At 35.4% G+C, this 16,619-nt stretch overlaps 1 pseudogene; it reads right to left on the minus strand.

Annotated features, from left to right (window-relative positions):
* Nucleotides 1-15,143: 15,143 nt before the first annotated feature.
* Nucleotides 15,144-15,753, minus strand: LOC131483799 (peroxiredoxin-2-like; annotated as a pseudogene).
* Between the last annotated feature and the right edge of the window lie 866 nt (nucleotides 15,754-16,619).

Genomic DNA, 16,619 nt, shown 5'->3' on the forward strand with positions numbered 1-16,619 from the left:
GCAGCGTGCAGTGGGTCTCAAACTTTTGTGTGCATGTAATTTCCCTGAAGATGTAAAAATGCAGGGCTGGGGTAAGCCTAAAATTTTGTATTTCCAAAGAAATTTCAGATGATACCAATGATTCTGGTTAGGGTGTGCAGTTGAGTGGGAATATTAGAGCAGAGGCTCTGGCACTTTTGTTTCCCTTCCCTTATGTTCATCTGTTTTGTCTCTTAAAGTCCTCATATGAGAGAAGTCGTATGATATCTGTCTTTCTCTAATTTTGCTTAGCATAATACCCTCTAGTTCCATCCATGTAGTTGCAAATGGCAAGATTTCATTCTTTTTGATTGCTGAGTAATACTCCATTGTGTGTGTGTGTGTGTGTGTGTGTGTGTATACACACATATATACCACATCTTCTCTATCCATTCATCCATCCAGGCTCTTTCCCTAATTTGGCTATTGTTGATAGTGCTGCTATAAACATTGGGGTATATGTGCCCCTTCAAAACAGCATACCTGTATCCCTTGGATAAATACCTAGTAGTACAATTGCTGGGTCGTATGGTAGTTCTGTTTTTAGTTTTTTGAGGAACTCCATACTGTTTTCCAGAGTGGCTGCACCAGTTTGCATTCCCATCAGCAGTGCAAAAGAGATCCTCTTTTCCCGCATCCTCACCAACATCTTTTGTTGCCTGAGTTGTTAATGTTAGCCATTCTGACAGGTGTGAGGTGGTATCTCATTGTGGTTTTGATATTTATGTCCCTGATGATGAGTCATGTTGAGCGTTTTTTCATGTGTCAGTTGGCCATCTGGATGTCTTCTTTGGAGAAGTGTCTCTTCGAGTCTTTTGTCCATTTCTTCACTGGATTATTTGTTTTTTCGGTGTTGAGTTTGATAAGTTCTTTATAGATTTTGGTATTAACCCTTTATCTGATATGTTGTTTGCAAATATCTTCTCATATTCCGTCGGTTGCCTTTTAGTTTTGCTGATTGTTTCCTTCGCTGTGCAGAAGTTTTTATTTTGATGAGGTCTCAATAGTTCATTTTTGCTTTTGTTTCCCTTGCCTCCAGAGACATGTTGAGTAAGAAATTGCTGTGGTCAAGGTCAAAGAAGTCCTTGCCTGCTTTCTCCTTGAGGATTTTGATGGCTTCCTGTCTTACATTTAAGTCTTTCATCCATTTTGAGCTTATTTTTGTGTATGGTGTAAGAAAGTGGTCCAGGTTCATTTTTTTGCATGTGGCTGTCCAGTTTTCCTGGCACCACTTGCTGAAGACACTGTCTTTATTCCATTGGATATTCTTTCCTGCTTTGTCAAAGATTAGTTGGCCATACGTTTGTGGATCCATTTCTGGGTTCTCTATTCTGTTCCATTGATCTGAATGTCTGTTTTTGTGCCAGTGCTACTTTCTAGCTCTCCATCTTTAGCTAGACTAAAGTATCAGACTAAATAGGTCATGTTTTCTTATATCTCTGTGCCTTCAAGATGCCAACAGCACTGCAAGCCAAGGGTATTTCACCTTCTGGAGAGAACCAGAGTATTTTCTATCATATCCTCACCACCTTATTCTTTTTGCATTATACCCTTTATCCCATAATTTTTTAAATGATACATTTTATGCCCTTGATTCTCTCATTGTGATATGTTATATACCTTGCAATACGAACGCTGCATCAATGTACCTTCAGCACCAGGTAGTATAGGGAGAACTACGATTTTAGTCTTCACTATACTATTTGGCACAGAGGTACTAAATACTTGTTGAATTAATGAAAATCAGAAACTAAAAGGATACATGCATGCTTATAAAGCCTTTCCTCTCACTTATTCAGACAAATTTTCACTCATCAGGGAATATAATAATGTTTAAGTAGCCACCACTCAAAACATGTTAAAAGATCATTATTTTAAATAATTTCTAAAATGATGAAAAATTTACTCATTATTCACAATCAGTAATTCTCAAAGTCTTTTCAAAAGAACTCTATTTACAATCTTTTTGTGCTCTATTACATAATATATATTTGTGTGTTTATTTTAAAACACAAAGATTTTATCTTAATTTTCATAAAGTAATTTTTTAAAAATTTCTTATCTGTTTCATTAAAGATGCTTGCAAGCATATCTATCAACTCCAGAAATAAGACTGAATTAAGAAAAATCCACATTAAGTATCATATTTTTATAATAGGCAATGTTTTCTTTCCTTTTCAATATTTTGAGATCTCATGTTGAATTCTAAAAATGATTTTTCCTCCCATAAGAAACTATATATAGTTTATATTAATATATTGGTATTTTTTTAATATATTGGTATTTTTGAAATTAAGAAGCATTTTAAAATCGTTGACACTTTATGATTATAATTGTTAAAAATTCTTTAAGTTGTGATATATATCATGTAACTTCTTAAAATCAATATATTAAACAATAAAATCTAGTGGACAAAATGGCAAGAAGTTTTAAGCAATTTTTTATTTGCTATTTTTATTAAGTTATTTTATTGTGTTCTATAAACAGTATGTTTCTCTCTTTATCTGTAAAATCTTCTGATGGTTTTTATTGAAATTGTCCACATTATCATTTATATACTACAAAAAGACATAAATTTATATATTTTTTTCTCAGGAGGCTGATTTATTTTCATCTTTGTATTGATATTTTAAGTATTTATTTATTTTGGGAGAGAGTTCGAGCATGAGCAGGGGAGAGGGGCAGAGGGAGAGGGGGAGGGAGAGGGAGAGGGGGAGGGGGAGGGAGAGGGAGAGGGGGAGGGAGAGGGAGAGGGGGAGGGAGAGGGAGAGGGGGAGGGAGAGGGAGAGGGGGAGGGGGAGGGAGAGGGAGAGGGAGAGGGAGAGGGAGAGGGGGAGGGGGAGGGAGAGGGAGGGGGGAGGGAGAGGGAGGGGGGAGGGAGAGAGAGAGAGAGAGAGAGAGAGAGAGAGAGAGAGAGAGAGAGAGATTGAGAATCCTAAGCACGCTCCATGCTCAGCACAGACCCCAATGCAGGACTCGATCCCATGACCAGAGATCATGACCTAAGCCAATACCAAGAGTTGGACATTTAACTGACTGAGCCACCAAAGCACCCCTTTGGTATCCATATTTTAAGTAAACATGTAAACACATCCTACTTTTCATTAATTGTTTATTGCCACTTATCATCATGTCACCTGTTATAACTGGAATGATGATAGCATCTTCTTTGCTGTTGTCTTAAAACTTTAATGTTGCTTTAAACTTATGGTGTTGTTACACATTTTAGCAGATTCATTCTCATACTTCTAAGTTTCTTCAACTTTCTAAATCTCTGAATTATTGTTTTAAGTTAACAGGTTTTAAACAAAGTGTTGTGAATGAAAAATTATGAATGCAACCGAATCACAAGTCGCAGACTATTTGATGCTCTTATTGATGAGAAAGTAGAACAAGCAATACAACATGTGACCAAAAGATCTGACCTACAATCAGGAAGAAGAATGGATTTTTGAGAGTCAACTTGTTTTATTTTTAGGTAGTTAAAACCAAAACTTAAGGTGATCTAAAGGTTTGCACCTTACGAACTTAAGATTTCATAAGGTGATAACATTTACAAAAGAGATTTTCAAGATCACCCTTCTAGCTTTCTCACTTCAGCAAGAAATCTTCCCAGATCATCCCTGCCATACATTAGTAGACTCTGTTTACTCTACACTAGTGCACCCTGTTCACACTGATAACAGCTATACCATAGAATTCCCTACTATCACAAAACCACTCACTGCTAAAAAACATCTATGAGATTGGCTGACACAATAAAGTAGGATTCTACTGACTGCATATGAGCATGTATCAAAATACTTTTAAAGGCTATATGCTCTCAAAACCATTTTTCTCTAAATACTCGTGGAAAATTTGCATTGAAGTGAAATGCATTGTGGTTATACTACAGAAAACAACAGTATCGTGTAGAAACTCATTGTCATGCTTCCATGAGTGTCATCTGGAAGGTACTCTAGTTTGGAAAGCATGAGTCCAAGTGCTCTAAAATCCACCCCTGGTTTAAGCCAGGTCACCAGAGAATTGGCTGCATAGAATAGACTTCTTCAGTCTTCTTTATTCAAACTGTGCTTTGGTATGATGCCTTCCCTGAATAGACAAGGAGGTGTCTTTTCTGGATGTATTCTAGCTGTTATTGCTGCTTGGTAGAAAACTCCTACTACTTTAAGAAAGTCCATTGCAAGATATAGCTAGAACAATAAGAGAGATGAAATACCAGCCAAATCTAAAAATAGTAACTGGGAGGTGTTTGGTGATCAAGAGTGACTTCATTTCTGTATCCCGACTCCCTACCTCCCCCCACCCCAACCTTTGTGCATATAATATGAAATGAATACATCAGATAATTGTATGTAAAATTAGTACATATTGGGTTTTAGTTTAAACCTTTTTTACTGAATTGTAGTTAACATACAATATCACATTAGTTTCGGTGAGGCAACATAGTAACATACTTGATTATTTATATACATTATGAAATGATAACCACAATAAATGTAGCTATCATCTATCACCATACAACGTTGTTACAATATTATTATTTATATTCTCTATGCTGCATATTATATCCTCATGACTTATTTGTGTTATAAGTGGATGTTTTTACCTTTTAATCCCCATAATTGATTTTATCTCAGTAGGATGACTTTAACAGTTGTGAATGTAAGGTACAAATATATCTGTGAAAAATATCTAATGTTAGTTAATATGCTTATTATCTGTAGAAATTATGGTTCCAACAGATAAGAAAGAAAAGTATACACAATTCAGAATTGAATGACTGAGGAAACACATTAGTTATATCCAACTGGTGGCATAGTTTTACCTCACTGAAGTTTAGAGACTCTAATCTGACTTCTAAATTAGACAATATTAAGACTGAAGTCCTCCATTTTGTGCTACCTGACTAACGTTCTCAGTAGCAAATGGCTCTCAAAAGGGGTTTCACTGAAGCAGTCAAGAGAATGCAAAACAACAACAAAAATCCCCTTACTTTTGAGCACCTGGATGATATATCCCTGGATTAGACTCTGGTTGATAAATAATATCAACTAAAAAGGCAACTCTAAAAAAATTGTCCTGTGGAGACACTCCTAAATTATTTGGAATGAATTTATCTCTTAAGACTTATCTCTCAAGATTTGTCTCTCAATCTCTTAGTTGATATTTTAAAGTTTATAATTATAACTTAAAGTATTTTCTTTTTATATTTATTTATTTTGGGGAGAGCACAACCAGGGGAGGGGCAGAGAGAGGGGGACAGAGGATCTGAAGTGGGCTCTGTGCTGACAGGCTAACATCAGCAAGCCAGATGTAGGGCTAGAATTCATGAACTGCAAGATCATGACCTGAGCTGAAGTTAGACACTCAACTGACTGAGCCACCCAGGTGCCTTATAACTTAAAATGTTTAAAAGCATTTAACTTTCCAAGTTTATAAAAGTGATAACATACTAATCAAATGTCTTCTTACAAGTGATTGTTCACAATTACTAGACTTACAAACAAAATAACAATATTTATAAACTAAGATTAAATCCTTAAGGAAGATCTAGCTTCTTTTTTCCCCTAGCTTCTTTATAAATAAAATATAGCTTTTAAAACCAAAATTGACCACTGAATAATCTTTTGTGTCTGAAAAAGCCACTTGGAAGCCATCAAAAATATACTTTAACAATACAAAGTTTAAAAATTGGTGAAATTACTTTTTCATAATCCCAATTTACACTATTGGTAAATTGTAACAGATATTATCAATCATAGCATGGGTCCTATTGTGCCTCTGCAAGGAAACAACTTTTCACATGCAATTGATCAGTCAGTGATCTTCACTGGATATGGTATGACTTCTGAAAACTGTCATGATGCTCATATAAGATATATTCATTAATATGAAATAAAGTGGGGTGCCCGGGTGGCTCAGTTGATTAAGTGCCCAAATGTTGATTTCAGCTCAGGTCATGATCTCATGTTAATGAGTTTAAGCCCCACTTCAGGCTCTGCACTGATTGAGACACTCTTTCTCTTTCAAAATAAATAAACTTAAAAAAAAATAAAGTTATCCAACCCACTGTATAACTGGAGTTCAGATATTTTCAATGGGATCTTTGTCACTATATTTAAATTTCAAATGTTGCATAATACATATCCAAATTTTTATTTTACTCTTTGTTGAGATTTGAATATGAATAAACTGGTGAAGAAAAATTGTCAGTGAACTATACGACCCCAGGGCATACTTTTCATATTATAGTTTATATAAATAGTACGACCTAAGATTGGCAGCTTGGCCAATGATCATCGATAAGCATAATAACTTTTCTAAAAATGGTACATTTTTTCAAGAGAAAAGTCATAAAGTTACTGAATTAAGTGTTTTTTGCTTACTATGGTTCATCTGAAATGTTAATTCACCATCTAGCACATTTTAACTTACAAGACAATATTTTATTTTTCATCTCCCAGCAGCATGCTGTTGTAACGACACATTTTTTTAATGGCAAAGTGAATTGAAGATTATCTAATATTGCTTCGTAATGTTATGAAAGGAATTATAGGCATTGAAGTAATGCACATTACTCCCACATCTTTCACCTCTCTGTTCAGTCAGCCAAATTATATATTTATTAATTTTGTTAAGCTGGCCTCATGAGTCAATAGATTGAATAGAGTCCCTGTTAATTAAGTTTGCTGATGAAATGACTAGAAGCTTGGAGAATAGCTTTGGAATTAAAAATTAGTTTAACCAGCTGGAGGGGATTCATGCATGGATAAGGATTGTACCAGATGACCTCTGTGGTCTTTTTCAACTCTGGGATTCTATAAAAGACTGAGAAATCAATATAACAAGAATTTATATAACATTTGTTCAATATAACAAAATTTTAGATGAAATGCATTCATTAAAAAGTATATATTACATATGATTAAAAGCAGCAATGAATGGTAAACACAGACATGGTTTTGGATTCCAGTTAGCAAGTTAGGTTGATTTAATCATGGCACTAATATACCTTGCTTGCTAAAAATTTTTCTGCAGAATATTTTTCACTACCAGCCAGAGACTGACTAGGTATTCAAACAACTTATAGTCTCTATATCAAGGTTAACCAATAAGGTTATGTTTTTCTGGAACTAATGGTACTCTTGTAGCTAAATTAAAATGTGACCAATGAAATGTGTATAGAAGTGATATACATCAATTTCAGGCCTTCCTTAGAAATGTGTTCTCATGCAATCCTACATTCTCTTTTTCTTTCCTTTTTCTCTTTTTTATTTCTTTTTGACTTTGGTTGTCAGGTCTATTTTTTTAAATATAATTTATTGTCAAATTGGCTTACATACCATACCCAGTGCTCATTCCAACAAGTGCCCTCCTCAATGCCCATCACCCATTTTCCCTTCTCTCCCACTCCCCCCTTTTCTTTCTTTTTTAGATTGACTCTCATGGAGTAACCCCCAGGGCAAATCTGGATGTCCTATATCAAAGATAGGCTCAGATATAAAATGATACATGCACATACACATGTAAATATATATATATATATATATATATATATATATATATATATATATGATTTTTAAATGCACAATTAGAAATAGCAGAAGTCATGAGTAGGTATTTAAAAAGAGACTATCAAAATATACAGTAAGGATATAAAAGGATACTCAACTTCATTAGTCATCAAGAAAGTGCAAGTTAGAACGTCAATGAGATATCAATGTATACTACCAAGATGGTTACAATTTAAAAATAACTTACAATGCCAAGTAGTGGTAAGACTGAAAGAACAGAAATTCTTATGCACTGATAGTGAAAATATAAATTGAGAAAGAGTTTGGTGATACTGCTGAAATTAATCATACGCATAACCTGTGATCCAGCAATCCCACTCCTATGTATTTACCCAATAGAAACACATAGAGAGTTGTACCAAATGACATATACAGGAATGCTCAAAACAACTTTAATCATAGTAGACAAAATGGAAAAATAAATACTCATCCACGATAGGATGGATAAGTAAATTGTGCTATATTCATTTAACAGAATGTCCTAGAACAGTAACAACAAAGCAAATTCCTTCATTCAGGACAGAATTACATTATGTTGAACCAAAAAACCCAGAAACAAAGACTAACAAAAATAATTATATTTACATGAAGTTCAAAAATAGGAAAACTAATTACTAGTGATAGAAATAAAATGGTAGTTACTTTCAGTGTGTTTATATGGGGGAGCTATTGACTTGTACTAGATTCAAGGAGGCTTCTGGAAGGCTGAGAATGTACATGTTTTGATCTGGTTTGTAATTCCACTAGTGTATTCATTTATAAACACTCGTGGAGCTTTAAACATAAAGTATGTGCACTTCACTGCAATTTTTTTTAATTTAACAAAAAAAAAGTTAGTCTGATGAGTTTAGGTTAAATGTCCCAAATACGCATCTGAAATATTAAAAACAGTAGATATCTTGTACCATTTCCTTTCTCGAAGGAGATTCAATCGTTTAAATGCAATCATGCCCAGAGGCAGGCTGAGAGATTAGATGACCTTTCTGGGTCTCTCTCAGCCCTATGATCCTATGATATTTCCTACAATGTGTTGTTTTCTTAAAACCCCCTTCAGTCTTTCTATTTCTCTAGTATCGTGCTGTCCAAGTCTGAATTTAATACTCTAAGGGGTTTCTCACAAGGGCAACCTAAGTAGAAAGCCTGTCACCACCCTAATAGGTAATATGATGGAGTTGTATCCAGTGGGAAACTTCAATGGCATTTTGTGCAGCCCTGCTATACAGTTGGATGGATAATGCAAGGTCATACACTATTCTCTCTCTGCTCTCACCTCTGGATATTTTAACATTTCTTCACAAATTTTCTTTCATGTTGCATGCTTTGTGCAAGACTTATTCACTGCCATTCCCCACCCCCAGAGATACTAAGTTGAATTCCCTTTTGTCATCTTCAGAACAATTTTTTTAATGTTTATTTATTTTGAGAGAGAAAACACAAGCAGGAGATGGGCAGAGAGAGGGACAGAGAATCCTAAAATCAACATGGGGTTCGATCTGAGTAACTGTGAGATCATGACCTGGGCTGAAAATAAGAGTGTGACATTTAACCAACTGAGCTACCCAAGTGCCCCCAAATTTTTAAACATTCTAAGTCTGTGAATATATGGGATGGAGAATATTGGTGATTTTAAAAACTTTTGTGGAAAAAATTAGAATTATTGTCATTATGTAAACAAGATGTAAACAAGGGGATTGATCAAAAAACTTATTTTCTTTTAAACACATGCTACTGAAAGAGAATGCAACCAAAGAGAGAGAGTCTTGAAAAGAGATGAAAAACATTTATGTAAAATACTGTATTGTAACTACAGAGATTTGAGATTTTACTTCTCAATTTTCTTTCATGACAATTATAAATGTTACTATCAATGCTACTAGTAAAATCTTTGATTGACGGAGCTGCAGTTGTTAAATGAACTAATTCACACCAGAGTATGTGGCGATATGAATAAAATTATTACTGCTAAAATTTGGTAAATTTCAAATAAAATTTAACACTAACTTCCTTCTAATTTATGAAATGTGATACATGTATTTTGCATTGGCATTGTTGATTTTCCAAAAAAACAATGAAGAATTGGCTTCCTCTCAACCACAGATATTTTAGGGACATTTTTAGTGGGAGAATTCACTGGGTACTGGAAGCTTATTATTTCTGGAAGTTACCCAAGTAAACCATTTACTCTGGAATAATAAGCTTATGGATTTGAAGACAACTGCATTAATTGACACCACAACATTTGTTCCAGACTTAAAGCTCTACAAAGGCTGTCATTTTAGGACACTTGTTCAAACTTTATGCCACTGAATGGTTTGGGGCAACTACAGAAAAACAGCATTCCATTGGTACTGTGCATCTGTGTATATAGCTATCTCTAAATGCAGCTAATGGAATCTCAGCATGAAACCAGAAAGATTTTTCCAAACTCATTACAGTTGCAGGTTACTCTAGTTGAAAAATTGATTTTGCACAGGAAAGTAAAAATCTAACTTCACAATGTCATCAATCACTGGGAAAACATAACTGAAGCCTGGATGTAAAATGTTTCCTTTCACCGTTCTTAGAAAATCTTTAAGTCAGTTAAATGTAACCAAAATATCAATACAATTTTAAGGAGAACTTATAGGAATGCAAATAGAATATTAGTGTTTATTTTAGAGGAAAAAAAACATTAATACAAAGTCAATTCCTAGATATTGCAGTCCATGGAAAATTTGTAAGAAAGTACAAGACAACATATTTTTTTTTCATTCAAGAAGAACCTCCTTTTTCAGATAACTAATGTCAGAGCTAAGAATCCTAAATGACACCTATCATATCAGCATGTCTGATAGGCAAATGAGTTTCATTTATTCACTCATTCAAGGATTTATTTAACATTTTTTTTTAAGATTTGACTGTTTAAATGGCCTAGAAGGATAGATTTTATAAACCATATTAGCTTCATGTTTCTAAAAGCAGAAAATCAAGAAAGCATTTCTCAACATCCAAGGATTTCAAGGATACCTAATAGAAAAACACTGGCCTAGTTGATTTAAGATAAAAAATGATGTCCTCATAAAGAGCTTTGTGAATGTGGATCCCCCAACCAGGGCCAGAATCCTGTTGCCACCTGTTAAACACACATTTGTATAATTCAGAGAAGAATTTTTATTAATTTCCACTTCCTATATTTATAGACTTGGTGTTTTAGGCATCTTCTGCTTTAAAGTTATACCTAACCTGGGGAAGGCAGCCTCCAAGATGGCTGCCAACAGCCAGCTTCCTGGTATTCACACCCTTGCGTCACTTGAGTATGGGCTAGGCTTACTGACTTCCTTCTAACAAGTAGAATATACTGAAATTAATAAGAATGTCATTTATGAGATAAAGTTGTAGAAAAGACTATGGTCTCCACTTTGTTGCTTGTTCTCTCTTGCTCCCTCACTCATTTTTCCCAGGGGAGCCATTTGCCACATTGTGAGCTGCCCTATGGAGAGGAGATGAAGAAGGTCTCTGCTCAACAAATGTTAAGGAACTAAATCCTGTCAACAACAATGAGGAAATTCTTCTGCCAACAAGCCATCAAACAACTAAATCCTGTGAGGAACTGAATCTTACCAACAACTATATTACTGAGTTTGGAAGTAAATCTTCTCCCACTTGAGCCTTCAGATAAGACCACAACTGACAGCCTAATTAAAACATCAAGAGAGACCTTTAGGAGCGGCACCCAGTGAAGTTGTGCTCAGCTTCTAGAAACAGAGAAATTTTAAGATAATAATTGTGTTCTTTTAAGCCACTAAGCTTTGGGTCAACTTGCTATATGGCAATAGACAACTTACTTTTTTTTTTTTATCCCTAGCAAAGTAGAATTAACTTGTCTTTTCACATCTTGTGATTAGCATTTATATTTAAAAATACTTTGAAAATAATCATTATTAAAATCGGGTTATGGGTATACTGGGGTTTATGATACTCTTTACCTTTTTATGTTTAAAAAACCAACACAACTTCTTAAAATGCTTTATATAATCAGAAAGAGATCCCAAATTTCCTCTTCTCCTTTTTTCCTCAGATTAAATATTCTTCCTTTTACATTTTCTCATAGGAATTATTCCTCATTTTTTAGATTTTTCCACATATTTTAGATTAATTTGATATAATTAGATACATTTGTCCAAAAGCAACTTGACACAAAAAAGAAAGCCTTAAGATATTTTATTAAATGTAGAATCTGTAGGATGAAAAGATTTCTAACTCACAAGTCTGTGCAGTAAGTGTGGACTTTATAATAAAATAAACCTGAGTTCAAAACCATGCAAGAATAGTTATTATTACAAATCTTCAATTTTTAATCTTTATAATCTGTTTAATAAAACTTGCCTCATTGGTCTATGACGGAGTATTAAGATAATACTAGCTCACATTTGGTGAATACTTATTATGTATCTAGCAATTTTTCTTTTTTTCCTTAAATCTCATATAATCCATAAAAGAACTAGTGAGATAAAATCTGTTATTATTTTTCTATTTATCAACAAGGAAACTAGACACTAAAATATTAAGTTAACTTTCCCAAGGACACACAGGTAGTTAAGTGATGAAGCTGAAAAATGAACTGGTATTTTAATCACTAAGCTATACTATTAATAAGATAATTATGTTATGTGTCTAAAACAGTATCTAGGACCGGCTTAATACTTTTCATCATCCTCATACAAAGATATATTTGAGAGGCAGTGAAATAGCTATATGTATTTGTCATGTTTCTGTTGACATACGCTGTATAACTGTCCCCAAATCTCCATGGCTTAGAGCAACAAGCATTTAATTCATGCTTACAGGTCTGTAGGTTGGCTGGGAAAGCTCTATTTCACACTGAAGATTAGATTCAGGACCACATTTTTCTCATTCTAGTCTACTAAATATGTACTCAGGTCAAGTGCTTTTTATTTCAGATGGAAGACTCCAAGAAAAGCAAGCAAAAGTATTTAATGTTTCTTGTGGCTTCAGCTCAGGGTTGGTATATTCTCAATGCACCTTCATTTCATTACCAAATGAAGTCACATGGCCAAGCCAAAGACAATGGCACAAGGAAGTATACTAGGCTCACAATGAATCATGCTAGGGAGGAGGAGAAAGGAGGAATTATAGATAAATAATACAGTTTACTATGGCATTCATGGAAATGTTATAAAATATTGACAACATAGAGTATTTAATGTTTAAACTCTATATACTGAAAGATTCTACAATTTTAGCATAATTGAACAATTGTTTTCTATGTAAGGAAACCATCAATAAAACAAAAAGGCAGCCTACTGAATGGAAGAAAGTATTTGCAAATGAAATATATAAGGGGTTAATATTTTAAAAATATAAAAAAATTATACAACTCAACACCAAAAATAATATTAATTCAATTAAAAACGGGCAGAACTCCTGTATCCCTTGGGTAAATTCCTAGCAGTGCTATTGTGGGTCATAGGGTAGGTCTATTTTTAATTTTTTGAGGAACCTCCACACTGTTTTCCAGAGTGGCTGCACCAATTTGCATTCCCACCAACAGTGCAAGAGGGTTCCCATTTCTCCACATCCTCTCCAGCATCTATAGTCTCCTGATTTGTTCATTTTGGCCACTCTGACTGGCGTGAGGTGATAGCTGAGTGTGGTTTTGATTTGTATTTCCCTGATGAGGAGCGACGTTGAGCATCTTTTCATGGCACTTGTACCCCAATGTTTATAGCAGCACTCTCAACAATAGCCAAATTATGGAAAGAGCCTAAATGTCCATCAACTGATGAATGGATAAAAAAATTGTGGTTTATATACACAATGGAGTACTACGTGGCAATGAGAAAGAATGAAATATGGCCCTTTGTAGCGACATGGATGGAACTGGAGAGTGTTATGCTAAGTGAAATAACCCATACAGAGAAAGACAGATACCATATGGTTTCACTCTTATGTGGATCCTGAGAAACTTAACAGAAACCCATGGGGGAGGGGAAGGAAAAAAAAAAAAAAAGAGGTTAGAGTGGGAGAGAGCCAAAGCATAAGAGACTCTTAAAAACTGAGAACAAACTGAGGGTTGATGGGGGGTGGGAGGGAGGGCAGGGTGGGTGATGGGTATTGAGGAGGGCGCCTTTGGGGATGGGATGAGCACTGGGTGTTGTATGGAAACCAATTTGACAATAAACTTCATATATTGAAAAAAATAAAAAATAAAATAAAATAAAATAAAATAAATAAATAAATAAATAATGGGCAGAGGACCTGAATAGACATTTTTCCAAAGAAGATGTATAGCCAACAGACACTTGAAAAGATGATCAAGGTCATTCATCACCAAGGAAATGTAAATCAAAACCACAATGAGGTATCACCTTTCACCTGTCACAATGACTAGAATCAAAAAGACAATAAATAACAAGGGTTGGCAAAGATATGGAAATAAAGGAACCCTCATTCACTGTTGGTGGGAATGGAAATTGGTACAGTTACTATGGAAAACAGGATGGAGGCCCCTCAAAAAATTAAGAATATAATTACCATGTAATCCAGTAATCTCACTGCTGGGTATTTACACAAATAAAATGAAAACACTAATTTGAAAAGATACATGTACCCCTATGTTTATTGCAGTATTGTTTATAATAGCCAAGATATAGAAGCAGCCCAAGTGTCCATCCATAGATAAATGGATAAAGATGTGAGGTGTGTGTGTGTGTGTATGTGTATATACACATGTACATATGTACATACATATATATCACTATTAATCCTAAGTGAAATAAGTCAGTGAGAGAAAGACAAATACTATACGATTTTACTCATGTGTAATTTAAGAAACAAAATAAACAAACGAGAGAGAGAGAGAGAGAGAGAAAGACAGAGACAAAAGAAAATAGATTCTTAAATAATGAGAACTGGTGGTTGCCAGAGAGAAAATGAGTAGGGGGAGGGGTGAAATAGATAAATGAGTTTAAGAGTACACTTATCGTGGGCACCTGGGTGGTTCAGTGGGTTAAGCAACCAACTTGATTTCAGCTCAGGTCATTATCTCATGGTTTGTGAATTTGAGCTCTGCATTGGGCTCTGTGCTGACAGTGCAGAGCCTGCTTGGGATTCTCTCTCTCTCCCTGTCTCTCTCTGTTCCTTCCCTACTTGTATTCTCAATCGCTTTTTAAAAATAAATAAATAAACTTAAAAAAAAAAGTACTCTTAGCTTGATGGGCGCTAAGATATGTATAGAATTGCTGAATCACTATATTGTACACCTAAAACTAAACTAACACTACATGTTCATTGCACTTCTAGCTGGCTGGATAGCAATTATGTCTGTCCTAATTTTTCATTGGTCACCTCTAGGTCTGTGCCTAGCTAAGTGGGCTTGAGGGTGGGGGTCACCACTCACCAGCTCCCAGCTAGAAGAAAGAGAAGGCCTTGGCCCAGCCTTCCTGGGTCAGGGTTTGAAGGGGCAGATCTAGCCTTTCCTGGGTCAGCAGCGGTATCCACATAGGGGCAGAGGTGGGGGCCTAGAGCCCAAGCTCTCCACCTGTCAGCCTAGCTGTGTTTGGAGAAGTATTACTAGCTGTTGACCACGTCATGATTGATTGTGGTGCTGCCTGGCTTCTATCCAGTGGGACATATTTCCCTATGGTCACCTGAGTACTGAAAGATTCGGGCCAGTCCCAGAACTTTGTCCATGGAACCCCACAGGCAAATCATTGACAGTGATCTGGCCAAGGGCACCCTTGCTGGGGATAATAAAGAGGGCTGGTAGGCAATGCCCTCATCTTCTGTATGCCATAATCTTGGGGTAAGCTTATGGTTATATCTGCCGGCAGAGGCATGTTCAGCAGGCCCAAACCTCCTTCCTTCTCTGAAATGTTTATCCAAGACAGGTGGGTGAATTCAGTAGACAGAAACCCCCAGCACCTCCCAGCCCAGCTCGGAGAAGTCCTCAGCATGCTCTCTGAAAATGATAATCTCCATGATGCAAACAGACAGAAAGAGGACCAATCCCTCTGTAGTTGGAAAGCTTTACCTCCTTGAAGGCGCCATCCACCAAAGAGGTGGTTGGAAGTTTGCAGTGGGCTTTTGGATATGTTGCCAGAGACCTTGACTGAATGCTGTGTGTGCAAGGGCGGGATGTGTGGACCGGCAGACACATGAACACGTATTAAAGGGGCCCATTATACTTCAATTAAAAAAAAATTAAAAAGGAAATAAATGCTTCCTGGCCTATAAGTCATTCTCTTGTTAGTACTGTGTATCTATTAACACAAGCCACTCTTTTATGTTTTTATGCCTTTTTTTATTTTTTTAGTAAGGAACACATGGATCTTGAGTCATTCTTAGGAAACTCTCCCTAACTCCTCTACTTAATGCCTAATGGCTCATAAGTAATATCTATAATAATTATTTTAGAAATTATGTCCACAGTTACTATGATTTTAAATGTTCTGTTTTCTAGATACCTCTGAGTAAAAGCTTTCACAATTGTCTGATTTTCGTGGGTAGAATACAGCTGACATTTGTTTTAACTAATTCTCCACAGCTGACCTCTTTTGCACTAGAGCACTTAACAAGGAAAGACTTAGTGTTTCAATTAAACTCTGTTATGCCTTATCGCTCTTTGACTATCAAGAACACAGAATTTCTACTGTTGCCTTTACCCAGGGATACCTCTCCTCAGTACTTCCATTTTACTCATTGTTTTGTTTGCTTGTTTTAGGATGAATGGTTTATGTGTCTGTCTCCCTCAAGAAAGGGATTGACCCTTACTTACCTCAGTACCATTTGTGCCTTTTCCAGTGCCTAAAACTTAGTAGGTCCCCCAGCATGCAAATTAACATAAGATCGACTGAATACATAGATGAGGTAATTTTCACCATATAGCCTGCCTCTCAAACTTACAGAGTGAAGTTCTATTTTGAAAATAATAGTTTCTGACTGAAAAAAAATATCCAAATTATTTTATGTAGAAGCGAAAAACTTCAATTATCACCAAGTAAGATGGAAAATGACCATCATTTA

The sequence above is a fragment of the Neofelis nebulosa genome, chromosome 8, assembly GCF_028018385.1.
Source record: "Neofelis nebulosa isolate mNeoNeb1 chromosome 8, mNeoNeb1.pri, whole genome shotgun sequence".
Taxonomy (NCBI): domain Eukaryota; kingdom Metazoa; phylum Chordata; class Mammalia; order Carnivora; family Felidae; genus Neofelis; species Neofelis nebulosa.